The sequence below is a fragment of the Adiantum capillus-veneris genome, chromosome 9 (assembly GCF_014529385.1).
Source record: "Adiantum capillus-veneris isolate H3 chromosome 9, ASM1452938v2, whole genome shotgun sequence".
Lineage (NCBI taxonomy): Eukaryota > Viridiplantae > Streptophyta > Polypodiopsida > Polypodiales > Pteridaceae > Adiantum > Adiantum capillus-veneris.
In genome coordinates this window covers 33,106,161-33,133,410 of record NC_140939.1, presented here as the reverse complement: position 1 = coordinate 33,133,410, position 27,250 = coordinate 33,106,161, and the positions used below count along the sequence as shown (strand labels likewise).

The following is a 27,250-nucleotide window of genomic DNA, read 5'->3' as shown; positions in this document are numbered from 1 at the left end:
GAAGCTGCAGTCGTGCCGCGCTCAACCGCTTCGCCGCCGTCGTGCCTTCGTAATGCTCGATCGCACACACACTCTCCCTCTCTCTCTCTCTTTCACATACACACACACACAAGGAGGTGAAGAAGAAGAAGAAGATGGAGATGGAGATGGAGCAAGAGCACTCTTCTATTGCACAAATGAGAGAATGAGTGAATTTTAGGTTTAGTTGGCTTTTATATGAGCTCACCCCATTCACACATGGGCGCCCATGCTTAGCCAACTAATCCCTTGAATGTCCCAGTTAGAGTACACCTCTCATCGGCGATCACTCTTACCCTTTTCCTATTGGTTCGACAAGCCCGGTACCTGACTCTACCAAATACATAATACACGTTCGTCGTAGGTGATGGGGTGTCCGTGAGCCGTGAGGGTTAACATGCCCCCCTTCCTGATGTAGATTCCGTCCTCGAAAGCTATTGAATTGAAGCTCGTTCATCGAGGTGGAAGAGCATTTGAGATGAATGTCCTTAGCCTTCTTCAGTCACTGCAAAATCAAACAACATTGGCACAGTAATTGCATTTTCATAAGTGATTAAAAAGCATATGCAGTTTTAGGTAGACAAATTGATTGGTAAAAGAATTTCAAACAATTTGTCAGCAATGAACATTAAATTTCAATGTAATCAAATGCATAAACAGATGTAAAGGTAAAAAATTAAACAAGTCTGGGGTCGCTAATTTGACGGTCGAAAGGCACTAGAGATCAAATATTAATACCATGGGTAAGCTTCTTAATTTTCTGTGGTCAATTAAGTTGTTTAATTGCGAGAGCCAAGTATTCATGTTCGAGGGCTGACTAGAGGCTATATCTAGAAGACCTTGTAGTTAAGCTACCATAAAAGGAATTTCTCATGAAATCATCGCCTGACTGATTAATTTTTCTTTGACCCCCCAAAGTCTTTTCACAGTGATTCAATTTTGATGTGTGTGCTTATTTTGTATGCCTTGGGTTTTTTGCTTTTCAAGTAAAAGCGCCCATACTGGGAACCTCTACGGCTTTAGTACCATAGGCAATACATGCGAGTGAAGTACCAAATCAAGCTGAGATTTCTCTTCCAGCTTAAGATTTTACAGTGTGGCACTTTGATTTTTTGTTTGTTCATTTTCAGCATTTTAATTTTGTAACTTTGGGGGGTCATATAACACTGATACACCTCCCCAGGCTCATCACACTAGTAAACTCCCTTTATAATACTTAAGCTAAAGGTCAATAGGGTCAAGCCCACTAGAAAGCCCTAGTACATTTCACACAATGCTGCCTAAATCGGATTAAGAACCGAAGTAACCATTAATTATTAGGAAGGCATTCCCCATGGTATTAAGAGAAGATTTCTAACACCTAACTTGGTCAAACTAGTTTGTCGGAGTGCTTAATTTTTAAACCTAGACAAGTGATTATGACAAAAAATTACATTGAATTAAATGTTTGATACTAAGCAAATGCGGTGAATATTAGGCTACCAATCACAATTAAAGCTGACAATCATAGATGCAAAAAAGATAAGGGGCAATGCTAATGGACAAGAAACACCTGTTTGTGTCGATGGTCGCGCTTGATTTGAAGAGTGAGTCGAGATAAAGTATCCATGAAGGTCCAAATCCTACCAATAGCAACACGCTCCTGTACACACTAGGAAACAAAAGGAATACCTCCAGGAGGCACATTAGTGGAAAAAGGTACCAACACTTATTGAACACAACAAAAAACATAAGGAACCCTAACCTAATTATTTGCACTCCCCCTAGAGAGTCAAGGGAATAGGATATTGTAGAGGTTGGGGGGAGACCCTAAGGCTAAACCCCTATCCTCGTCGTCGAGATAAACAAAGTCATCATCCATGAGACCATATGTGCCATCCGTGTAGTCGTGTAAATTTTCTTCTTCATCATAGGTGCCCATTTTTACTAAGAAGGTCACTAGACACCTATAGTCATCTTGGTCAAAAGGGTAGGCTTGTGCAATGGGAGAAACGCTCTCTACTAAGTATGGATCAGACGTGGTCAAGAGACGTATCAGCCATTCTAACTCCTCAAAATTCCTCTCACATGCTAGCGTACCTATCAAATCCCATTCACATGCAAGCACTGGAAAGACCATGTGAAATATTTGTGAAAAGTAACGATTGTACCTCTCACCCAAGGCAGGAGTGGATGACTCTAGCGTACTAGCCATATCTGTACACGCAAATAGATGATGGTTAGAGTGCAAATATTACAAGGGTCGTGTTCTTGTGCATAATTTGTTTTTATGATTTGTATTATGGCTCTTGCTCTTTTACTTTTTTATCTTGTTTTTGTGAGTATAAGGCTTTATATATACATTCCCTAAGATCGGAGATTAAGAGGTCAGGGAGAAAGGTTGAGAGGAAAGCAAGTGAATGATGGATGTCCACAAACACTCCCCCCTTCCTTGGGTAGATCATACCGTTTGAAATGAGCTTGTCACCCTTTGAAACCAATTGTTCCAGTTGGTAATAGGTGGAGATTTTTGCCAGTAGTTTTCTATTACCTTAGAAGACCATATTAGGTATTTTGGTAAAAATCTCACATTATGGGAATCTCCAAATCGACCGAATTCATGTAATTTGGGAATTTTCCACTTAAAGTGGGAAAAATTGAGGTGTGTGGCTAGTAAATAAAGTGAAAATCTCATAGGATTGTGGTGTTGATAAACACCAAAAGTCAAGAGGATGTACAACACATGGATTTGAATAATAACTATAAATTACATAAAACAAAGGAAGATACAAAAAAGATTTTGTTTACAAATTGACTAGTATAGTCACAATAGAAGCTCCACATAATTCTACTCCACATTTGATACCATATCTGAACTTTGATCCAAGTGTGGCTGATGTGCACGAGTGAGGCCTTCTTTGGCTTTTAGAGCATGTCTTTCTGGAATCTTTATTCTAGAAAATGGTCCTTCTTTGTTGGGTCTCCAGGACCAAACAATTGCATCTATAGTTTCCCACACTTGTGGGTCCTTATAGTTGACAGCCCAATAACCCTTCCAACAATTACTGTAAGCTTGAGTATCTGTCATCCCACTTTTTCTCGCGCAAGGTGCCCAATATTGAATCAAGAGTTTTTTGTAGTTTGGCGATGTAGGCTCATTATCAATGTCAGATAAAGCCATTGCAAGCCACACTGGATAGATTTCTGTGTCACTCGGAACAAGCATAAGAAAGTCACCTTGGTGCACATCAGACATAGGGTCAAACTCTTCCCTTGGCCTATCTCGTTGAGGCCCACAAAAATGATCGTTCAACTCTTCAAGGCCTAGGAATCTTTCTGCTCCTTGTTGCAAATTCATTGTAGTGCTTTGTAGGTGAGAATATTCTTGAGTTTTTGGCCAAAACATTTCATACAAGACTCCCTCTGATATGATTGCTTTTCCAATCTCTTCAATTACCTTACTCCAATAATCTATCACGGGTCTATAATATCGCGGAATACTTGAACCATTCCCTAAATTTTTCCAAAATTTTATATAGTTCTTTAGCCCTAAAATGACTTCTTCGTGGGCCTTGACATACTCCGCCATTTGTACCAGAGGTGGATCTCCATGTGGTAACATTGGCTTGCTTTCTGTGTCTGTTTTCCAAAGGCGAATACTTCCACTCCAACTTGATACACCTACATGTGTCTTATATTGCATCATTGGTGTCTCATCCTGCATAAAGAACTTGAACTGAAGCGGTTTGGAATGTCCAACAAGTATGTCTTGTCCATCACAAAGATAGCCATCACAATATTGCTTGAAATCGGGGATCTTTGTGAGAAAAAATGGAGCTGGAGATGAAGATGAGCTGTTTCGTAATGTATCCATCAAATGTGGCAAAGTATAGGTTTGTGTAACTCTCAACTTCTCTGAAAACCTACTAAACATGGCGTCTATGTCCTCATGTGTATGCCCAACCATTAAAAATCCCAGCTGGATGGTTTTGAAAACACCCCTTGCAACAAGCATTGACAAATAGGCAAATAAGTATCGATTTTTGTTTTCCCCTGCACAATTATCCAATTGTAGCAACAAGTTCTCTGGCAATTTGCGAAATGTTGACCCCAATTCCTCTTCTGCAATTTTTGACGACTGCACAATGGGCTCTTTTCCATCACTCAAGTTATGGTAGTCCAAAGCATCCCTTGAGTTCAAAGCATGTAGTAGTGAAATATTGCTCCTTGGAAGTCCATTTGTTACTAGATCACCAAGATGATGCTTATCTATCCTCTCGAGGTTATGTAAACAATTAGCAATTGAGCCAATTGTAAGATTTGGATCAGCTGGCCACAAACCATTCAAGACAAAGTGTCCGTAATGACCTTCTCCATGTCCATGAGTGATCATGCCAATCAATGCCACCTGCAGATTATATCCTGAATCCACACCCTTGGGAACAATGCGTAATCTAGGAATGGCAGTCTTCTTTTGATCCATCTTATCATGGATTATGCATACATATTTTTGTGGTTGAGTTTCTGAATACGTGCGCCATGCATAATATAGGCTTCTGCAACTCTTTTGTTGTGCCATGTGAACTTCTCTCTCCCTCAAGAGAAGAGCTCTCTCTTCAAGAGAAGGTTTAGCTTCTAACCTTGCCTTGATTGAGCTACAAATATTGCACTTAGAGAACTCACTCGTCTTTGTTAAAGTGACATGTGGGTACTCTTTGTTCCAAATTCTACCAAAAGAAGATTGGGATAGCTTCTTCTCATAGCCCATTTGGTCAAGTGTCGTGTTGATTTCACATAAAATATCCACTTGTTTGTATGTTGATGGAATCACCAATTGAGTCTCTCTTGAGCCATCTAGCAGTGTTCTACTTCTATGTGGCATCTTCTCAGAGTTGTTTTCCACAAACTCATTTAGTAGTGCTCTTGCTAAACTAGTATGTTGAAGTCCCCTTCTCAATGTACATGTGTTCCCATGTACATATTGGCGCACACCATTTTCAAAGTTCTCCTTGTATCGATAAATGATGTCTTTGGTATTCCATGTAGCTCATACCATGCTCTACAACAAACAATAGAGCCATTTAGCCCGAATTGGTATCGTGACTTCTCATCTTTCTGATAACATATAGAAAGAACATCATAAACATAATTAGTGCGTGATTTTTGAGACTCTCCCCAAAATTGTTGTCGTAACCTTGTCACCATATCACGATCTGCAAATTGGCAGCATTTTTGTGCACAACAATCAATGCATGATACCCTTTGAATTGATTTGTTTGAAAGGTAAAAAGTCGAAGCTGGTGCTGCTTTTGATTTTTGAGTTCTGTTCATGAAAGTGTATCGTCTCTTCCTTGACAACTGGACAACATTACTCCCATCAAGTTTTTTTCCAACATTGCCATCGTTGGATACATCCTCATATGTAGCATGCATGCCATCAACAGGAACAAAGCGTTGTAATGGGCTCCCATTCAACATTGTTGTCTGCTTGATGGGCCACTTTAGCAAAGTGATGCTACCCACTTCAACCACATCATCAATGCTTGCATTTTCTCTTTCAATACCCACACCCACACAATCAGGACCAAGTTCCTGAAAGTTGACATAATCATGTGGAAATACATATAAGATGGTCCCTTCATTCATGGTTTGCATCATTGTGTCATCTTTTAAAAGGACCCTCTGATTTCTCCAAGACTCTCGAATCATTGCTTCAAATTCTGGGCTTGTCATAGGTATTGCATCTGTAACTAGAGGATCAGAATGATCATGTTCTTCATCACCATTGTAGCTTTCGTGTGGATCAATTAAGTTCCCATTTAATACAAAAGATTGCAAAAGAAGCTTTGACCATCGAACAGCACTCCATAATGAGCCTTGGAGAGATGAAGTATCCATTGTAGGAAAAGGTAGGACCACATCCTTCAAGCATTCCTCCACTAGTATGGAGACATTTCCCAGCCCTATCTTTGTACCACCACAAGTGGAATCTGGATCTGTTCTACACACACAACCAATACGAACGATTTCATTGTCAAGTATCATATGTACTTTCTCCCCAGATTCGAAGTCCATCCTATAAGTAAAAAGATTACATTGTTAAATCCATAGTTATAGAAAAATACTCTTCAAACAAAAAATCATGCTACAACATGAAAAAGGTTTGCATAGGTTGGACAAGTGGTGAACCTTGAGACCAAATCCTCCTTGCTATATTAATGGAAGCAAGGTTGGACAAGTGGTGGACCTTGAAACCAAAGCCTCTTTGCTATATGAGAGCATAGGTTGGACAAGTGGTGGACCTAGTTGTAATACCCACTGCCACCTATCAACTACTATAGGATTATGCTTTCCAATGTCCAAGTATCCCTTGAGTCTTTCAAGGTTGAACACGTGGTGGACCTTGAAACAAAAATCCCCTTTCTATATCAGAGCATAGCTTGGACAAGTGGTGGACCTAGTTATAATGCCCAATATCCAAGGTGAAATACCTTAGGACTTTGCTACCTTGCTTGCCAATGTTTACGTAGCCCCTCATTTATTTAATGGAAGTAAGGTTGGACAAGTGGTGGACCTTGAAACCAAAGCCTCTTTGCTATATTAGAGCATAGGTTGGACCTAGTTTTAATACCCACTGCCACCTATCAACTACTATAGGACTATGCTTTCCAATGTCCAAGTATCCCTTGAGTCTTTCAAAGTTGAACACGTGGTGGACCTTGAAACGAAAATCCCCTTTCTATATTAGAAAGGTTGAACACATGGTGGACCTTGAAACGAAAATCCCCTTTCTTTATCAGAGCATAGCTTGGACAAGTGGTGGACCTAGTTATAATGCCCAATATCCAAGGTGAAACACCTTAGGACCTTGCTACCTTGCTTGCCAATGTTTACGTAGCCCCTCATTTCTTTAATGGAAGCAAGGTTGGACAAGTGGTGGACCTTGAAAGCAAAGCCTCTTTGGTATATGAGAGCATAGGTTGGACCTAGTTGTAATACCCACTGCCACCTATCAACTACTATAGGACTATGCTTTCCAATGTCCAAGTATCCCTTGAGTCTTGCAAGGTTGAACACGTGGTGGACCTTGAAACCAAAATCCCCTTTCTATATCAGAGCATAGCTTGGACAAGTGGTGGACCTAGTTATAATGCCCCTCCTTTCTTTAATGGAAGAAAGGTTGGAAAAGTGGTGAATCTTGAAACCCAAACCCTTTGGCTATATATAGAGGATATCTTGGACAAGTGGTGGGCTTAGTTGTAGTATCCAATGTCCAAGGTCCAAGGTGAACTATGTAAAGACCTTACTTCCAAAAACAAAGTCGTACAAGTGGTTCTCCTTGAAACCAAAACCTCCTTAGTGTATTAGAACATAGCTTGGAGAAGTGGTGGACTTAGTTGTAATGGTGAATGTCCAAAGCAAACTATTATAGGACCTTGCTTCCCAAATCAAGTTTGGACAAGTGGTGGATCTTGAAACCAAAACCCCCTTACTCTATTAGAGCATAGCTTAGATAAGTGGTGGACCTAGCTGCCATGGAAAATGTTCAATCTGAACTGCTGCAGGACCTTGCTATTAAATGTCTAAGTAGAGCTAGCTTCTTTAATGGAATCAAGGTTGGGAAAGTGGTGCATCTTGAAACCAAAAGCCCTTTATTGTATTAGAGCATAGCTTGGACAAGTGAGGGACCTAGTTTTAATGTGTGATGTCCAAAGAAAAGTATTACAAGACCTTGCTTTCCAATATCTGAATTGGTCAAGTGGTTAAAACTAAGTATAAAACTTTGACCATTTTCTTCTCGAATTGCCAAAAAGCTAGTTTTAGACACCCCTAAATGAAAATGGTTTAGGGTGGCCTTAAACAATGTTTTTTCAAAGACTTGAACAAAAGGGTTGCCGAAGAGTAATGACAATTTATTGTGGCTTGAAGTGCCTGAGTATGTGAAAACAAGCCTAGGTTTTCCACGAGGCAAAAGGTGACATAATAAGAACATTGGAAACTTAGGATTGACCATGTGGCCTAAACTTTGGCAAGTGAAGTGGTGGCCAAGTTTTGTGTCACAGTGTGCACTTGGCCCTATATGTGTTGACCACTTGGCTAAATCTAGGACCATAAGGCCAAACCTTTGGCACCTTAAATATAGTATGGGACATAATCTAGAACTGCTATAGTAAATTAGTAGTATAGCTAATATGTTAATATTTGTATTATATTTAAGTATATGCTAATATAATTTATGTTCAAAATTTCACTAATGAAGAATGTTCCCATTTAGCACTCCAGATGCGGGGTCTTAGGGCAATGCCACAATGGGGTGACAAGGCAGCGCTTCCACGTGAGGTTTGGGGGTAGCGCTCTTGATGGGGATGTGGAATATAGCGCTCTCGATGGCGGGGCTTGGGAGGTTGATTTTGGGATATTGTTCTGGCCGGGGTCCTGGGGCAGCGCCCTGGGCGGGGTCAAGGGCGGCAGCCCTTGTCGCCTCCGGCGCGATTGCCGGGCGGGGTCGAGGGGCAGCGCCCCCGCGGGGCTAGGGGTAGCGCCCAAAGATTTTTTTTTAAAAAGTGAATTCCTAGTATAGAGTTACGCATGTTTTTCATATTTTCAACCATGATTTCTTTAATTTTGGCTGTGTGAATTGGTTAATTTTTTATATTGCTTTTGTTTTTTTTAATCCTATGATAAAACATGGACTTGTAGCATACGTGGCATTCTTATAAACCCTATCAAGATTAAGCACACAGAGAGCGCACGAGCAACGCACACAGAGAAAGCAGGCGAGCAGCAAACACACAGAAAGCGCACACGGATCGCACACAGTTGGAGTATACGCGCGCGTAGAGGAGCAAGCTCGGCATCGTACACAACACACAGGTGGAGTGCACAGGATTGAAAGTTCGCGCACAAGATAAAGAAACAGCAGTGTACACAACGCTTTCCAGAAGGGCAGGATCGGGCAGTCTTCTCAGGAGACATTGCACACCTCACGAATAGAGAAAAAACAGGTATTTCTCTCTCTCTCACTCTCTGTCTTTCTCCATATAGAGAAGATGGTTCTCTGTAACTCTTCTTGCACACACACTCTCTCGTCAAAAGACAGAGATACATAGTTTAAAAGTATCCCCGCACACATACACATATTCCCACACATCGTCTTCCTCTCTTCCACATACATAACCACAATGAAATCTGTTATCTTGCTATCTCTCTCTTGAAAATACATGCACATATTCCCACACATCGTCTTCCTCACTTCCACATACATAACCACAATGAAATCTGTTATCTTGTTGTCTCTCTCTTGAAAATACGTGCACATATTCCCATACATCGTCTTCCTCTCTTCCACATACATAAACACAGTGAAATCTGTTATCTTTCTCTCTCCTCTCTCTAAAAAACAGGTATTTATCTCTCTCTCTCTCTCTCTATCTATCGCTGTATCTTGCTATCTCTCTCTTGAAAATACATGCTCATGTATGTGTGCGTCTGTGTTATCTATGTGTATGTATGTATATTTGTGTTATTTCATTGTAATACTCATACATAATGCAGATACACAATTACACTTAATTACGATATGCACACATAGTATATATACATACATAAATATCACAAATAACTAACACATTGTAATACTAGTAAAATTGAATGGAAGACTTACTTGCGTGATCTGTTAAAGTCGATTCTTGTAGCGAGTTCTGGATGTATGCTGAGCTGATTTTCCTCTAATCGATTTGTAGATATGATTGTAACTTCTGTTTCTCAAAAATAGTAGTGTTGTTTAGTGATACACCTAATGGACATAAATGGTTTAAACTAGGACATGTAGACAAAAAATACGTGTATTTCTTTGGATGAATATATACACTTTTTGGTGACCCTTACCACAAGTGGTGGACCTTGAGACCAGTGGACTATAAGGACCTCCAAACAATACCTTGTACACTCAATCCTTCTTGGTATCTAGGTTGGACAAGTGGTGGACCTTGTTCAAATTCTCTAACCACTCTCTCTAACATGGTGACATAATTTAGGTGTGATAAACTCATATCTATGCAAACTAATATCAGTTTAGGCTTGTTAATTTGAATTTGTTTGAATTTATGTACAATATAATGATTTGAGGTTTGCATATTTGAATTTAGGTGGTATAATGATATCTTTTTGTGGTAAACTTGAATTTAAAATCAATTTTGCGTGGAATATTTTAAATTTAAGTAGTAAAATTTAAATTTTTATAAAAAATTTTGAATTTTAAAATTTGGGCGGGATATTTTAAAATTTAGGCGGGATATTTAAGATTTGGAAGGGATATTTTAAATTTAGGCGGGAAGGTTTTGAATTTATAGCGAGATCTCCCTTACATAAGAGAGTATAGGTTGGACAAGTGGTGGACCTTCAAGCTAGAGCATCCATGCTACTGGACATGATAGGTAGGGAATCTAGTTGAATATTGTATGTATAATATATATGTAATAGATCTAGCTTGGACAAGTGGTGGACGTTGGAACAAAACCCCATGTAAAACATATTATGCACATTCCAAGTGGTCAAAAAAAATATCATTTAAGATATAGCCTTATAGGTTGGACAAGTGGTGGACCTTAACACCCAGATATTCTTCATATAATGACATAGAGTGGAAAACTGGTGAATCTTGAGACCAAACCATGCTAATAGCGATAATAGCTTGGACAAGTGGTGGACCTTGAAAGTAAACCCCCCATCTACGAAATATCGTGGGTTTAAGGTATTTCGATGGAGCCTAGCATCTTGGAGACATCGTGCATCTTGCTTCCTTATGTTTCAATGGAGCCTATCTTGGACAAATGGTGGAGCATCCTTCTCTCCATGTTTCAATGGACCCTAGCTTGGACAAGTGGTGGACCTTTGCTTCTCTCTATTATTCAATAGAGTTAGCTTGGACAAGTGGTGGACCTTGGAACCAAACCCCCATGTAAAACCTATCATGGTCACTCCAAGTGGTGAGAAAGAATAACCTTTAAGATATAGCCTTATAGGTTGGACAAGTGGTGGACCTTAACACCCTAATATTCTTAATATAATGACATAGAGTGAAAAAGTGGTGAATCTTGAGACAAAACCACTCATGCTACTAGCACTAATAGCTTGGACAAGTGGTGGACCTTGAACGTAAACCCCCCATGTTTCAATAGAGTTAGCTTCGACAAATGGTGGAGCATCCTTCTCTCCATGTTTCAATGGAGCCTAGCTTAGACAAGTGGTGGACCTTTGCTTCTCTCTATGATTCAATAGAGTTAGCTTGGACAAGTGGTGGACCTTGGAACCAAAGCCCCATGTAAAACCTATCATGGTCACTCCAAGTGGTAATAAAGAATAACCTTTAAGATGTAGCCTTATAGGTTGGACAAGTGGTGGACCTTAACACGCGCATATTCTTAATATAATGACATAGAGTGGAAAAATGGTGAATCTTGAGACAAAACCACTCATGCTACTAGTGATAATAGCTTGGACAAGTGGTGGACCTTGAATGTAAACCCTCATCTACGACATATCGTGGGTTTAATGTTTTTCCATGGAGCCTAGCATCTTGGAGACATGGTGCACCTTGCTTCTCCTCATGTTTCAATGGAGCCTACCTTGGACAAATGGTGGAGCATCCTTCTCTCCATGTTTCAATGGACCCTAGCTTAGACAAGGGGTGGACCTTTGCTTCTCTCTATGTTTCAATAGAGTTAGCTTGGACAAGTGGTGGACCTTGGAACCAAACCCCCATGTAAAACCTATCATGGTCACTCCAAGTAGTAAGAAAGAATAACCTTTAAGATGTAGCCTTATAGGTTGGACAAGTGGTGGACCTTAACACCCACATATTCTTAATAAAAGTGGTGAATCTTGAGACCAAACCACTCAGGCTATACCAATAATAGCTTGGACAAGTGGTGGACCTTGAATGTAAACCCCTCATCTACGAAATATCGTGGGTTTAATGTATTTCGATGGAGCCTAGCATCTTGGAGACATGGTGCAGCTTGCTTCTCGTCATGTTTCAATGGAGCCTATCTTGGACAAATGGTGGAGCATCCTTCTCTCCATGTTTCAATGGACCCTAGCTTGGACAAGTGGTGGACCTTTGTTTCTCTCTATGTTTCAATAGAGTTAGCTTGGACAAGTGGTGGACCTTGGAACCAAACCCCCATGTAAAACCTATCATGGTCACTCCAAGTGGTAATAAAGAATAACCTTTAAGATGTAGCCTTATAGGTTGGACAAGTGGTGGACCTTAACACGCGCATATTCTTAATATAATGACATAGAGTGGAAAAGTGGTGAATCTTGAGACCAAACACTCAGGCTACTACCAATAATAGCTTGGACAAGTGTGGACTTGAATGTAAACCCCTCATCTACGACATATCGTGGGTTTAATGTTTTTCGATGGAGCCTAGCATCTTGGAGACATGGTGCACCTTGCTTCTCCTCATGTTTCAATGGAGCCTACCTTGGACAAATGGTGGAGCATCCTTCTCTCCATGTTTCAATGGACCCTAGCTTAGACAAGGGGTGGACCTTTGCTTCTCTCTATGTTTCAATAGAGTTAGCTTGGACAAGTGGTGGACCTGGGAACCAAACCCCCATGTAAAACCTATCATGGTCACTCCAAGTAGTAAGAAAGAATAACCTTTAAGATGTAGCCTTATAGGTTGGACAAGTGGTGGACCTTAACACCCACATATTCTTAATAAAAGTGGTGAATCTTGAGACCAAACCACTCAGGCTACTAAGCAATAATAGCTTGGACAAGTGGTGGACCTTGAATGTAAACCCCTCATCTACGAAATATCGTGGGTTTAATGTATTTCGATGGAGCCTAGCATCTTGGAGACATGGTGCAGCTTGCTTCTCGTCATGTTTCAATGGAGCCTATCTTGGACAAATGGTGGAGCATCCTTCTCTCCATGTTTCAATGGACCCTAGCTTGGACAAGTGGTGGACCTTTGTTTCTCTCTATGTTTCAATAGAGTTAGCTTGGACAAGTGGTGGACCTTGAACCAAACCCCCATGTAAAACCTATCATGGTCACTCCAAGTGGTAATAAAGAATAACCTTTAAGATGTAGCCTTATAGGTTGGACAAGTGGTGGACCTTAACACGCGCATATTCTTAATATAATGACGTAGAGTGAAAAAGTGGTGAATCTTGAGACCAAACCACTCAGGCTACTACCAATAATAGCTTGGACAAGTGTTGGACCTTGAATGTAAACCCCTCATCTACGACATATCGTGGGTTTAATGTTTTTCGATGGAGCCTAGCATCTTGGAGACATGGTGCACCTTGCTTCTCCTCATGTTTCAATGGAGCCTACCTTGGACAAATGGTGGAGCATCCTTCTCTCCATGTTTCAATGGACCCTAGCTTAGACAAGGGGTGGACCTTTGCTTCTCTCTATGTTTCAATAGAGTTAGCTTGGACAAGTGGTGGACCTTGGAACCAAACCCCCATGTAAAACCTATCATGGTCACTCCAAGTAGTAAGAAAGAATAACCTTTAAGATGTAGCCTTATAGGTTGGACAAGTGGTGGACCTTAACACCCACATATTCTTAATAAAAGTGGTGAATCTTGAGACCAAACCACTCAGGCTACTAGCAATAATAGCTAGGGATAACCATTAAGATATAGTCTTTCAAGGGGTGAGAAAGAATAACCATTAAGATATAGTTTTATAGGTTGGACAAGTGGTGGACCTTAACACCCAAATGTTCTTAATATAATGACAGAGAGTGGAAAAGTGGTGAATTTTGAGAGCAAACCACTCATGCTACTAGCGATAATAGGTTGGACAAATTGTTGATCTTGAATGTAAACTCCCCATGTACAAAATAACGTGGGTTTAAGGTATTTCGATGGAGGCTAGCATCTTGGAGACATGGTGCAGCTTGCTTCTCTTCATGTTTCAATGGAGTCTATCTTGGATAAATGGTGGAGCATCCTTCTCTCCATGTTTCAATAGACCCTAGCTTAGACAAGTGGTGGACCTTTGCTTCTCTCTATGTTTCAATAGAGTTAGCTTGGACAAGTGGTGGACCTTGGAACCAAACCCCCATGTAAAACCTTTCATGGTCACTCCAAGTGGTCAGAAAGAATAACCATTAAGATATAGTTTTATAGGTTTGACAAGTGGTGGACCTTAATACCCAAATATTCTTAAAGTGGTGAATCTTGAGACCAAACCCCTCATGCTACTAGCGTTAATAGGTTGGACAACTGGTGGACCTTGAATGTAAACCTTCCATGTTTCAATAGAGTTAGCTTCGACAAATGGTGGAGCATCCTTCTCTCCATGTTTCAATGGAGCCTAGCTTGGACAAGTGGTGGACCTTTGCTTCTCTCTATGAGAAGAATAAAGTGAGCTTGGATAAGTGGTGGACCTTGGAACCAAACCCCTATGTAAAACATATCATGGACATTTCAAGTGGTGAGAAAGAATACCCTTTAAGATATACCCTTATAGGTTGGACAAGTGGTCGACCTTAACACCTAGATCTTCTTTATATAATGACATAGAGTGGAAAAGTGGTGAATCTTGAGACCAAACCACTCATGCTACTAGGGATAATAGCTTGGAAAGGTGACTGACCTTGACGTTAAACCCCACATGTAAACAATATCGTGGGTTTAAGGTATTTCAATGGATCCTAGAATCTTGGAGACATGGTGCAACTTGCTTCTTTTCATGTTTCAATGAAGCCTATCTTCCACAATGGGGGATCATCCTTCTCTAAATGTCTCAGTGGAGCCTAGCTTGGACAAGTGGTGGACCTTTGCTTCTCTCTATGTTTCCATAGAGTTAGCTTGGACAAGTGGTGGACCTTGAAACCAAACCCCCATGTAAAACATATCATGGTCATTCCAAGTGGTGAGAAATAATACCCTTTAAGATCTAGCCTTATAGGTTGGACAAGTGGTCGACCTTAAAACCTAGATCTTCATAATATAACGACATAGAGTGGAAAAGTGGTAAATCTTGAGACCAAACCACTCATGCTACTAAGAATAATAGGTTGGACAAGTGGTGGACCTTGAATGTAAACCCCCCATGTATGAAATATCATGGGTTTAAGGTATTTCAATGGAGCCTAGCATCTTGGAGACATGGTGCAGATTGCTTCTCTTCATGTTTCAATGGAGCCTATCTTGGACAAATGGTGGAGCATCCTTCTCTCCATGTTTCAATGGAGCCTAGCTTGGACAAGTGGTGGACCTTTGCTTCTCTCTATGTTTCAATAGAGTTAGCTTGGACAAGTGGTGGGCCTTGGAACCAAACTCCCATGTAAAACCTATCTTGGTAACTCCAAGTGGTGAGAAAGAATAAAGTTTAAGATATAGCCTTATAGGTTGGACAAGTCGTGGACCTTAGCACCCAGATATTCTTAATAGAATGACATAGAGTGGAAAAGTGGTGAATCTTGAGACCAAACCACTCATGCTACTAGAGATAATAGGTTGGACAAGTGGTGGACCTTGAATGTAAAACCCCCATGTACAAAATATCATGGGTTTGAGGCTTTTCAATGGAGCCTAGCATCTTGGAGACATGGTGTAGCTTGCTTCTCTTCATGTTTCAATGGAGCGTATCTTGGACAAATGGTGGAGCATCCTTCTCTCCATGTTTCAGTGGACCCTAGCTTGGACAAGTGGTGGACCTTTGATTCTCTCTATGTTTCAATAGAGTTAGCTTGGACAAGTGGTGGACCTTGAAACAAAACCCCCATGTAAAACCTATGCTGGTCACTCCAAGTGGTGAGAAAGAATAACCCTTAAGATATAGCCTTATAGGTTGGACAAGTGGTGGACCTTAACACCCAAATATTCTTAATATAATGACATAGAGTGAAAAAGTGGTGAATCTTGAGACCAAACCACTCATGCTACTAGCGTTAATAGGTTGGACAAGTGGTGGACCTTGAATGTAAACCCCCCATGTTTCAATAGAGTTAGCTTCGACAAATGGTAGAGGATCCTTCTCTCCATGTTTCAATGGAGCCTAGCTTGGACAAGTGGTGGACCTTTGTTTCTCTCTATGTTTCAATAGAGTTAGCTTGGACAAGTGGTGGACCTTGGAGCCAAACCCCCATGTAAAACATATCATGGACATTTCAAGTGGTGAGAAAGAATACCCTTTAAGATATACCCTTATAGGTTGGACAAGTGGTCGACCTTAACACCCAGATCTTCTTAACGTAATGACATAGAGTGGAAAAGTGGTGAATCTTGAGACCAAACCACTCATGCTACTAGAGATAATAGGTTGGACAAGTGGTGGACCTTGAATGTAAACTCCCCATGTACAAAATATCGTGGGTTTAAGGTATTTCAATGGATCTTAGCATCTTGGAGACATGGTGCAGCTTGCTTCTCTTCATGTTTCAATGGAGCCTATCTTGGACAAATGGTGGAGCATCCTTCTCTCCATGTTTCAATGGACCCTAGCTTAGACAAGTGGTGGACCTTTGCTTCTCTCTATGTTTCAATAGAGTTAGCTTGGACAAGTGGTGGAACTTGGAACCAAACCCCCATGTAAAACCTATCATGGTCATTCCAAGTGGTGAGAAAGAATACCCTTTAAGATATAGCCTTATAGGTTGGACAAGTGGTGGACCTTAACACCCAGATCTTCTTAATATAATGACATAGAGTGGAAAAGTGGTGAATCTTGACATCAAACCACTCATGCTACTAGTGATAATAGGTTGGACAAGTGGTGGACCTTGAATGTAAACCCCCCATGTACGAAATATCATGGGTTTAAGATATTTCAATGGAGCCTAGCATTTTGGAGACATGGTGCAGCTTGCTTCTCTTCATGTTTCAATCAAACCTGGCTTGGACAAATGGTGGAGCATCCTTCTCTCCATGTTTCAATGGAGCCTAGCTTGGACAAGTGGTGGACCTTTGATTCTCTCTATGTTTCAATAGAGTTAGCTTGGACAAGTGGTGGACCTTGGAACCATACCCCTATGTAAAACCCATCATGTGCATTCCAAGTGGTGGTAAATAATACCATTTAAGATATAGCCTTATAGGTTGGACAAGTGGTGGACCTTAACACCCAGATCTTCTTAATATAATGACATAGAGTGGAAAAGTGGTGAATCTTGAGACCAAACCACTCATGCTACTAGGGATAATAGGTTGGACAAGTGGTGGACCTTGAATTTAAACCCCACATATACAAAATATCATGGGTTTAAGGTATTTCAATGGAGCCTAGCATCTCAAAGACATGGTGCATCTTGCTTCTCTTCATGTTTCAATGGAGCCTATTTTGGACAAATGGTGGAGCATCCTTCTCTCCATGTTTCAATGGACCCTAGATTGGACAAGTGGTGGACCTTTGCTTCTCTCTATGTTTCAATATAGTTAGCCTATATTAGACAATTAGTAGACCTCGAATCTCTCCATGTTGTCTAGAGCTGAGCTTGGACAAGTGGTGGACCTTACTTCTCCCTTCCCTTAGTTTACTAGCTTAAATGATCACTATGTATACTTGCTTAGATCTAGCTTGAACAAGTGGTGGAACTTGTATTCACACAAACTTAATCCATTACAAAAAAGTATATGTTAAAATAACATTTGGTTTTTTTGTTTCAGGAAAGATGGCTCCAAAAAAACAGGTTGCAAGGGTTGCTGTCTCAGTTGACTATACTTGCAATGATCTTAGGAAATGGTATTTGGACATACATGGTATAGAGGGTGCACAATTTCATAAGGTGCATCTATTTATTGCCAAAAAGGAGAATGACAGCTTGTTTGAAGATGTTGGACAAGTTGTGGAAGCATCTGTCTCTGTAGTTGATAGTCATCCAGAGGTGGAATGCATTGACATTCTAGTTCCAATGAATCTAGAATTTCAACTATCTCCAGGAGCATATGCATTGGAGCGCATGTCTAGAAACAAAGAAGAGACAATGTTTTCTCGAGGATGGAAGTTTGCAGAATCAAATCCAAATATCACAGCAGATCAACTTCAAAGCTCCATCATTGCCACACTACAACGAAAAAAGGTGAAAGCTTCACGACCACCATCCACAAAGAAGCAAGCAAAAGTGCAAAAAGTAGAAGCTAAGCGAACTAGTTCCATTTTGGATGTAGACAAGGCATCTTTGGCATCCTCATCAACAGAGGGTTCAATGTCAAAGATGAGAATTGTGGATCCAGATGTTTTAGAAGCTGAGGCCATGAAAGGACAAGAAAAAGATACAGGTGGAATGAATAAGTACATAAATTATTTTCCTTTCCAATATAGGGAATTTGATATCCCTATTCAAAATTGTTGGCTTGCTCCTGATCACTATAATGCACGTATTATGGATAAAAAACACGCTGAAAGTGTGTTATTTGGATTTTCACGGAGTACGACCAAGCCTGCAGCATGTGCATATTTGATGCCTGTTCGAAATGCAAAATCAAAGAAGGGGACTCCTTTGGCAGTAGAAGAGGTAGAGGAGCAAAAAATTAAAGATTATCATTATTGGATTCTTGATGGGCAGCATTCAATCTATGCTGCAAAAGTTTTGCTTCACAATGAACAAAACAACAAAGAGATCTTTGAAAGACTGATTAGCGTGTATAAATTTAGAAAGGCTCGCATTGTTGTGAATGCTCCTCCATTTGTTGCAACTGCTATATCTGCCATTGCAAATGAGGAGGCTCAGGCATTGTATGTCAAGCAACCTTACAGCCAAATATTGAGACATTTACGGAGTCAATGGATCTTCTCAGGACGACCACCAAAGGCAGCAAGTGGAATTGCAGAGGGACATGCATCTCGTGCCGGATGGGATGTAAGTTATTTTCTTTGTCTTTTTGATAGTGTTTAATTAACAAATCTTGTCAATAGTTTAATTATTTCTCTATTATTTTTAGGCTTTTCTTCGATTGGCAAGAATGAGTGCAGCAGCAAGTTGGATTGCTAAACAGGCACACATGGTCACGTACTCTGATTTAGTTTATGATTGCTGGATAGAAATCATTGAAATCTAGAAGAGGAGAATAAGAAACCCCCAACAACTGTATTTAGATACCTTTGTGGCCTTGAGGAATCAGAGGTAAAGACTATTCAAGAAGAGATTAGAGATGAGAAGATTTTACTGTCAAAGAGTGCAAAGGATGGTGATGCAACTGACATGTATGATCGAATCAAGCAGTTGAAGCAAGACAAATTGATTCAAGATGCACTTCTTGAAGGCTTCAACAATTTGAATGAGTCTTCACCATGTAAAGACTGGGAGGAGGTGGTCAAAATGTATAACATCAATGATGTTGTTTATAAAACAATTTTAATGCTATGCGAGGAATGGATCAGATCTAGTTTGACGCGTGGAACAAAGAAAATGGCTTTTCCAGATGGAGCAATAAAATACATGCAATGGGCAATTCACCTTCAAAAGGAGAAAACTGAGCCTAGAGATTTGCCATGGTCAATCTATGTGGTGAGCCTACAAATGGAAGGCAATCTCTACTTGATGCGCCACTTCAATAATAAAGTGCCTATTGGCTTATGTGTTTTAGATATGACAAAAAACGTTGGAGGCAATTTGAAGTGGAGTGAGGAGACATTTAACAATGCTTTGGATGGGATCTTGGCTATTGCTGGAGGGTCAACAGATCCTGGATTTGTCTTTCTTGCATTTGTGGATTTCACTAACTTCACAAAATTGCAATGTGCCTTTCACGCCATGGGAGATAATCTGAGCTACCATTGTTGTGGTGCATTGCATCACTTTCCATCAGCTCCTTGCAAAGGAGCAATTCAATTCCTACAGTTATTGCCTTCTTGGGACAAGGCAATGCATTTGAAGACCTAGAAGAAGATCAGAGGAACATCCCATGCCAATTGATTGTTCTCTTCTTCAAGTAGCAGATAACGATATGTCAGATTTGCAATATTTGGAGGCCAAAAAAGAGCTTTGGTCAAGCACTACATTCGTACATATTGTTTTGAAGACCGCAAGCTTGTTGATGTTTTTGGTGATGGCTCCTTGGTTGCACAAGAAGGAATACAACAGAAAAAAGAAGTTATCTGCTTAATTGATAGTGTGGAGGAGGCAAAAAGCGTGGAGACCATGCTGCTAGACTTTGTTAAGTCTCATGAAGATATAGAAAAATGGGCTGGACTTCAACAATCCACTTCGCAATCAGGCGACATTGTGCCTGTTACAGAGGAGTGCTCTCCACAAAGAGAAGAAGAACAACAACAACACCATCCTCTGTCAATGGAGGACTTTTTGGAAATGGAGACACGTATGTTTTGAGTTTCTTGTGCATGTTAGTGTTTCTTGTTACTGATTTGATACTCTTAATGTTAGATTTTGCTTTATATAGTATTGATTGAGTTTGTATTTTTTATCTCAAGCATTCAAGGTTTGAATGTAAATAGTAAATTACTTGAGTTTTTGAATGGTGGATCTGTAGACTAAAACTATAACATTTAATACTCACAAAGACTTAATTACTTAAGAGCTTGAACTCAATAAGTTTTGGACCTTTATCAATACCCCCTTGATATGATACATTAGATCGTAGCATGGTTAAATGGTGATGCTTCATAAATTGAACCTAGCTTAGACAGGTGCTGGAGCCTAAATTTAAACTAACCTTGCTAGAAGGGAGCTTATGTTTGGACTTTGAGAACTAGCATAAGTAATCAATTAGAGCATAGATTAGACATGTGGTGGTGGCCGGCCTTAGAGACCAAAATCTTAATGAGCTTGGAAAGGTATTTAAGTACTGCAATTTACTTAGTTTTAGTACTCATTAAATGCATAGCTTGACAAAAGGTGGACCTTACATGGATCCTAATTTCAAGAGGTGTGGTAGACCTTCAAAACAAGCTCATATAGCTTGGACATGTGGTAGACCTTGCATGAAGACTAGTTTAGACAACAAGCTCATATAGCTTGGACATGTGGTAGCCCTTGCATGAAGACTAGTTTAGACAAGTGTGGTACACCTTGTAACCAACACCCATTTGTTATATTAGCTTGGACAAGTGGTGGACCTTGCTTTTATGTTTCAATGGAGCATATTTTGGACAGGTGGTAGACCTTGTTTCTCTCCATGCTTCAATGGAGAGAAACTTTAGCTTGGACAAGTGGTGGACCTTGTTTTTATGTTTTAAAGGAGCATATTTCGGACAAGTGGTAGACATTGTTTCTCTCCATGGTTCAATGGAACCCACCTTAGACAAGTGAAGTACCTTGAAACCAAACCCCCATAATACAACCTACTAAATAGGTTGGAAAATTGGTGGGATATGAAACCATCCATGATAGAGCATAGTATAGGTGAAAACGTAGTGGTCCTTATATCAATTACCCATGCATAGCTTGGACAAGTGGTGGACCTTGATTCTCTCTATGTTTCAATGGATCCTATCTTGGACTAGAGATATATCTTACTTAGTTCCATGCTTCAATGGATTGTAGCTTGGATAAGGAGTGGAACTTCAAACAAAACTCCACAGCATAGCATATATTAACAATTCATGGGTTTTATAGAGATTGTCTTGCCTATTTTGGAGAGTTGGTACACCTTTATTCTCCATTCTTCAATGGATCTGAGGTTGGACAAGCGGAGCTGGAGAAGTGGTCAACCTTAAAATGAAACCTCCCATGCTACAACCCATCATAGATCGTATATGTAGTGGACCTTGAAACTCTTTTATGTCCCTAGCTTAGAGAAGCATTGCACTCTTGATTATCTCCATACATGAAGGCAAGGTTGGACAAGTGGTGGACCTTCAAACCAGAATCTCTATGCAATAATAGGCAAGTGGTGGAGCTTGTTTTCTCCATGTTCCAATGGAGCCTAGCTTAGACAAACAATGGAGCTTGCTTCTCTCCATGTTTCAATGGATCCTAGCTTAGAAAAGTGGTGGAGCTTTGCTTCTCTCCATGTTCCAATGGACCATAGCTTAGACAAGTGGTAGACCTTGAAAAACACCCCCCGTATACAACATATTATGGGGTTTTCATGTTTCAATGGCTCCTAGCTTGGACAAATGGTAGAGCTTGCTTCTCTTTATGTTTCAATGGATCCAATCTTAGCCAAGGGGTGGACCTTGAAACAAGAATCCCCCCCCCCCCCCCATGTACAACGTATTATGGGTTTTGAAAGCACTGGGAGAAAATAATAGCTTTGATAAGTGGTGGACCTTGCTTCTCTCCATGCTTCAATGGAGCTGAGGTTGGACACATGTTGGAGAGAAGATGGTTGCCCATGAAATAAGACCATGCATGCTATAATCAATCATATGTCGTACACATGGTGGACCTTGCAATTGTTTTATATGCCTAACTTGGACAATTGGAGGACCCTTGATTACCTCCAGATATCAACAACAAGCCAAGTTTGGACAAGTGTAGTACCACCAAACCAGAATCTATATGCTACAATAGAGTATAGGTAGGACACGCGATGAACCTTGATATCAAACCATCCATGCTACTAGAGATGATAGGTTTCACATGTGGTGGAACTTTGTATCAATGTTCTATGTGTAGTTTTTGACTAGTGATAGACCTTGAAACTAATCCCTCTAGGCTACAAGAAAAAAGAGATGGATGAGGAGGCTAGACTACTTTTGTTGCATCAATGCATCCCATGTTACCACATATACTATAGGGTTCTTGGATAAGTGTTGGATCTTGTGTCAATGCTCCATGTCTAGCTTGGACAAGTGGTGGACCTTGGTTCTCTCTATGCTTCAAATGGGCAATAGATTGGAGACACAGTGGCCTTTTTTTTCCAATGATTTTATTTTTTGGAAACCTTGGAGGCACCATGTAAGAGGCACTCTAAGTCTTCCATACAATGGAACTATTGGACTATAAAATAATGATATCTTTCTTTGATATTGTCATTATTATGCATATTTTCTTCTTTTTGCAGACACAAAGGAGTTAAGTGATATAAAAACTAGATGTATTTCACACTATGATTGGCATGAAGATCCTTTTGGGACACCAACTTTTCCTATTCCCAAAGATGTAATTTTCCATATTAACGGTGTGGATTTTGAAGTGCGACTTTCATGTATTGAAGGAGCTGGTTATGGGCTATTTGTGCATACTACCCTGGAAAGTGGTTTGACTATTCTAAACTATGGAGGGCATAAGTATAGATTTCAAGACTGGAAAAAGATATGCAAAATATTTCCAAGAGCTTATAAATATTCTCTTCTAGAGGATCCAAACATAGAAGAAGAGGAAGATCAATCATACATTATTGGTTGTGTAGAAGAAGGAAACGTGTCGGGCTATATAAATAGTTCTCACAGTACAAATGTCTGTCCCAACGTACGCTATACATTTGATCCAAATTTGCCACCTTGGCATAAATGCACCTCTTCACACATCAAGTCAGAAGAATATGGCCATGTATGCATTGAGACTATTTGTCAAGTTGAAGCAGGAGAAGAGTTGTTTGCTGACTATAACTTTACTTGACATTGTAAAGTATTGTACATGGATGGAAATCTCAAGTACATGCATCATTTTCATTTTTCATGGATGAAATCTCAAGTGAATATAACATTTGATTATTGTTTAGTTTATGCTCAACGAGAATCTAGAGTGCTCTTATGCTTTGTGTGTTGTCTAACATATTTGACTACCTTGGCCATAGAATCTTGATTCTACTCTAGATTTGTGATAAATCTTACCAAAATTTAATCAATGTCTAGGTTGGACAAGTGGTGGGGCTTCAAACATTACTGTCTTAAACAAGTGGAGTTATCTTACTTGAATAAGTGGTGGCCTTTGAATCCAAATCTAAGCCAAATCTCTAATTATTTTCTTGTAGTCTAGGTTGGACATTTGGTGGACCTTGTATCCATGTTTCCTCAACAAGGGTGGCTTTTAGTTTTCACTTTAAGTACTCATCTTTAATAAAGTGTAGGATGGAAAATGTTGAGTTAGTAGATTGTATTTTAGACAAGTGGTGTTTGGTGTACGAATGCTGAAAATGGTTGCAAGGATTCTAACAACGACTTTACCTTAAATAAATTTCTTACTAGGAGTTCTACATATAAATATGGTGAATAAAATTCTAGTGGTTTTGAGATACCATTTGTGTGTGTGTTTTCTTAGATTCACAAACTGGGATGGATAATGCTCCTATGGTTCAGTCAACAACTATAGAATCCATAGATTCTATGGTTTCTAAAGTGCCCAAGATGGATGATATTTCTATACTAGAGTCTAGTGTTGTGCAACTTGAGCAAGCTTCCAATAATGAGAACCAAGAAATCGATGCTTCAAAAATGCAACATACATCAAAAGAGACTGAAAAGTCCACTCACGAGCTATTGCCAATTGGTACTACGTCATGTAGCGTAGATGTTGAGAAATCCATGCTTACAATTATATTGGATTTAAATGGTCTATTGTTGAAACGTTCCCCTCAACCATCCTCACACCACAACTCAGTGCAAATGGATTCAAAAAGATATATTATACTCAGGCCAGGTTGCATCCAATTCTTGAAGACTATTTTACAAAGGTTTAATGTTGCAATTTGGTCGACAGCTACTAGGAATAATGTGTATCAAATCCTTGCAGCACTAAACAACTTAGCTGAGGATACATTGCCTTTCTTTGCAATTTGGTCGCAAGATGTTTGCTACACCGCTCAAACTCAAAAATTGTTTAGACCCGACAATCCAAACGTTGAGGCAATGTTCAAGCCTCTAGCCAAAATTGCCATGGGGTTTGAATGTGATCCACAAAGAACAGTGCTTATTGATGACTCTCCTTACAAGGGATGTATTTCACCAGCAAACAATTGCATTTTTCCACCACAATTTGATGCTGAGAAGATGGTTGACAATATGCTCTTGGAGGAGCTACTGCCATACTTGATTCAGCTTGATGAGAGAAGGGATGTGCGTGATTTAATTGCTTCTAATCGTTATGGACAACCTATAGTGACAAATGATAGTGAATACAAACAAATCATGGAGTATTGGAAGCAGAAAAATGATGTTTGGTCAGCTAAGGTGTTCTTTACAAGAAGAATACCACCTGCAAAAGGTGACAGAGATGAAACTATCATTGAAGATGCAAGTGACACAAGCCACCACAATGAAATGAGAAGAGCCCAAATACAAGAGATCTTGGCAAAGGAGCGTACACCCATTGAAAGCATGAAGGCGTCACAATTGACCACTTTAGCTAGGCAATTGGGTTGTAACACAAAAGGAGTTTTGAAGGCAACCACAACAAAGGCTTATATAAATAAGGTGAAAGTGAGAACAATCTTCTAAGGCTGGATAGAAAGCAACCCTAAGGTACTAGTGACATGTCATATATTCTTGATACACATGCTTGAACACTCATGTGCATGGTATCTAACAAATCTTTCTTTTTATTCCTTCTTGCAGGATCTTACAAAGGATACTACTAGATGGAGCTCAATCAATAGAGATTTTGATATTTTTGCTCAAAATAATGAAGCAGTCACCTACATTTTTTGTTTATCAATTTCTTGAGAGACTTTATTTTAGTTTGTAATCATCAAATGAAATGAAAAGTATCCTTCTTATTAAGATTGTTGATCTTTTTCTTGTTCAAACCTTTCAATTGTGATTTATAGTTTTGTTAGCATGAGATTGTGCTTTTTTAGTTTGAAAAAAACTGTCAAAGATCCAAGTCTTTTTGGCTTTACTTAAGTTATTAATTGTGAAAGATCCAAGTCTTTTTGCTTTACTTAAGTTATTGATTGCCTATGTAATAGTCCTTAAAACAATATCGGATGGCTTTCTTGCTCCCATGTCTCACATTGGTCTTTAGGTAAGACAAGTGGTGACCTTGAAAGTATGGTCTCATATCTCGATCAAGTGAAGAGACATGAAGCTTAAATATCACTACTATGTATCTAGTGTTAAACTCCATCGAGACAAAGACTAGATAGCCAAATTGCAGTCGAGTTTAAGTGAAAAATCCATTTGAGCTAAGGTAAAACTTATAGTGCCTCATTTTTCTAGGATTCTACCCCATCAAGGAAGTTAGAATCTAGCACAAACCAATTAAGACTCTTTTGGAGCCTAGATAGGACAATTCGTGGAACTTATGAAACTTATTATTGAGTTAGAGTCTAGTTTAGATAAGCAAAAGATCTTCAAACCAGCACTTGACTTTCTTACTATTCAATATTCAAAGTCCCTTGAGGCTAACAAATTACATACCCACTTGTAACCTAACTAATGAGTAATTATATAGATCTAAGCAAGTATATATAATGAGTCTTCAAACTAATAATCCAAGGGAAGAGAGTAGCAAGGTCCACTACTTGTCCAAGCTCAGCTCTAGACAACATAGAAAGATGCTAGTTCTACTAATTGTCTAATTATAGGCATGGAGAAATGATAGAAGGTTGACCACTTGTCCAACCTATCATCTCTAGTAAGATGGGAGGTTTGGCCTTAAGATTCACCATGTAACCAACCTATACATCATTGTATTATGAAGAGTAAAAAAGCAAAGCTCCACCACTTGTCCAAGCTAGTTCTAAAATCCACATGGAGATAAGCAAGCTCCACCATTTGTCGAATCTCTCTTCCATTAAAACATGAAAAAACTCAGCTATGTTGTACAGGGGGACTTTTTTCCAAGGTCCACCACTTGTCCAAGCTAGGATCCCTAGTAGCACGAGTGGTTTGGTCTCAAGATACACCACTTGTACACTCTATGTCATTATATTAAGAAGAACTATGTATTAAGGTCCACCACTTGTCCAACCTATAAGGTTATATCTTAAATGGTATCCTTTCTCACCACTTGAAATGCCCATGATATGTTTTACACGGGGGTTTCATTCCAAGGTCCACCACTTGTCCAAGCTAACTCTATTCAAACATAGAGAGAAGCAAAGGTCCACCACTTGTCCAAGCTAACTCTATTCAAACATAGAGAGAAGCAAAGGTTCACCACTTGTCAAAGCTAGGCTCCGTTGAAGTATGGAGAGAAGTAACCTCCATCATTTTTCCAAGATAGGTGCCATTCAAACATGGAAAGAATCAAGATCTACCATGTCTCCGAGATTCTAGGCTCCATTGAAACACCCTAAAACCATGATATTTTGTACATGGGGTGTTTACATTCAAGGTCTACCACTTCTCTAACGTATTATACCTAGTAGCATGAGTGATTTGGTCTTAAGATTCACCACTTATCCACTCTATGTCATTATATTAAGAA

The 27,250-nt window shown here is 39.7% G+C and overlaps 1 long non-coding RNA gene across 1 annotated transcript in view; it reads right to left on the bottom strand.

The window, feature by feature from the left end:
* The window catches only part of LOC147450312 (uncharacterized), a 79,165-nt gene that overhangs the window by 37,473 nt on the left and 14,442 nt on the right, over positions 1 to 27,250 (bottom strand). Inside the window, exon 3 of the long non-coding RNA XR_015189106.1 lies at positions 9,662 to 9,755. This is a non-coding gene — a long non-coding RNA (uncharacterized LOC147450312). The remainder of the gene's footprint in view (positions 1 to 9,661; positions 9,756 to 27,250) is intronic.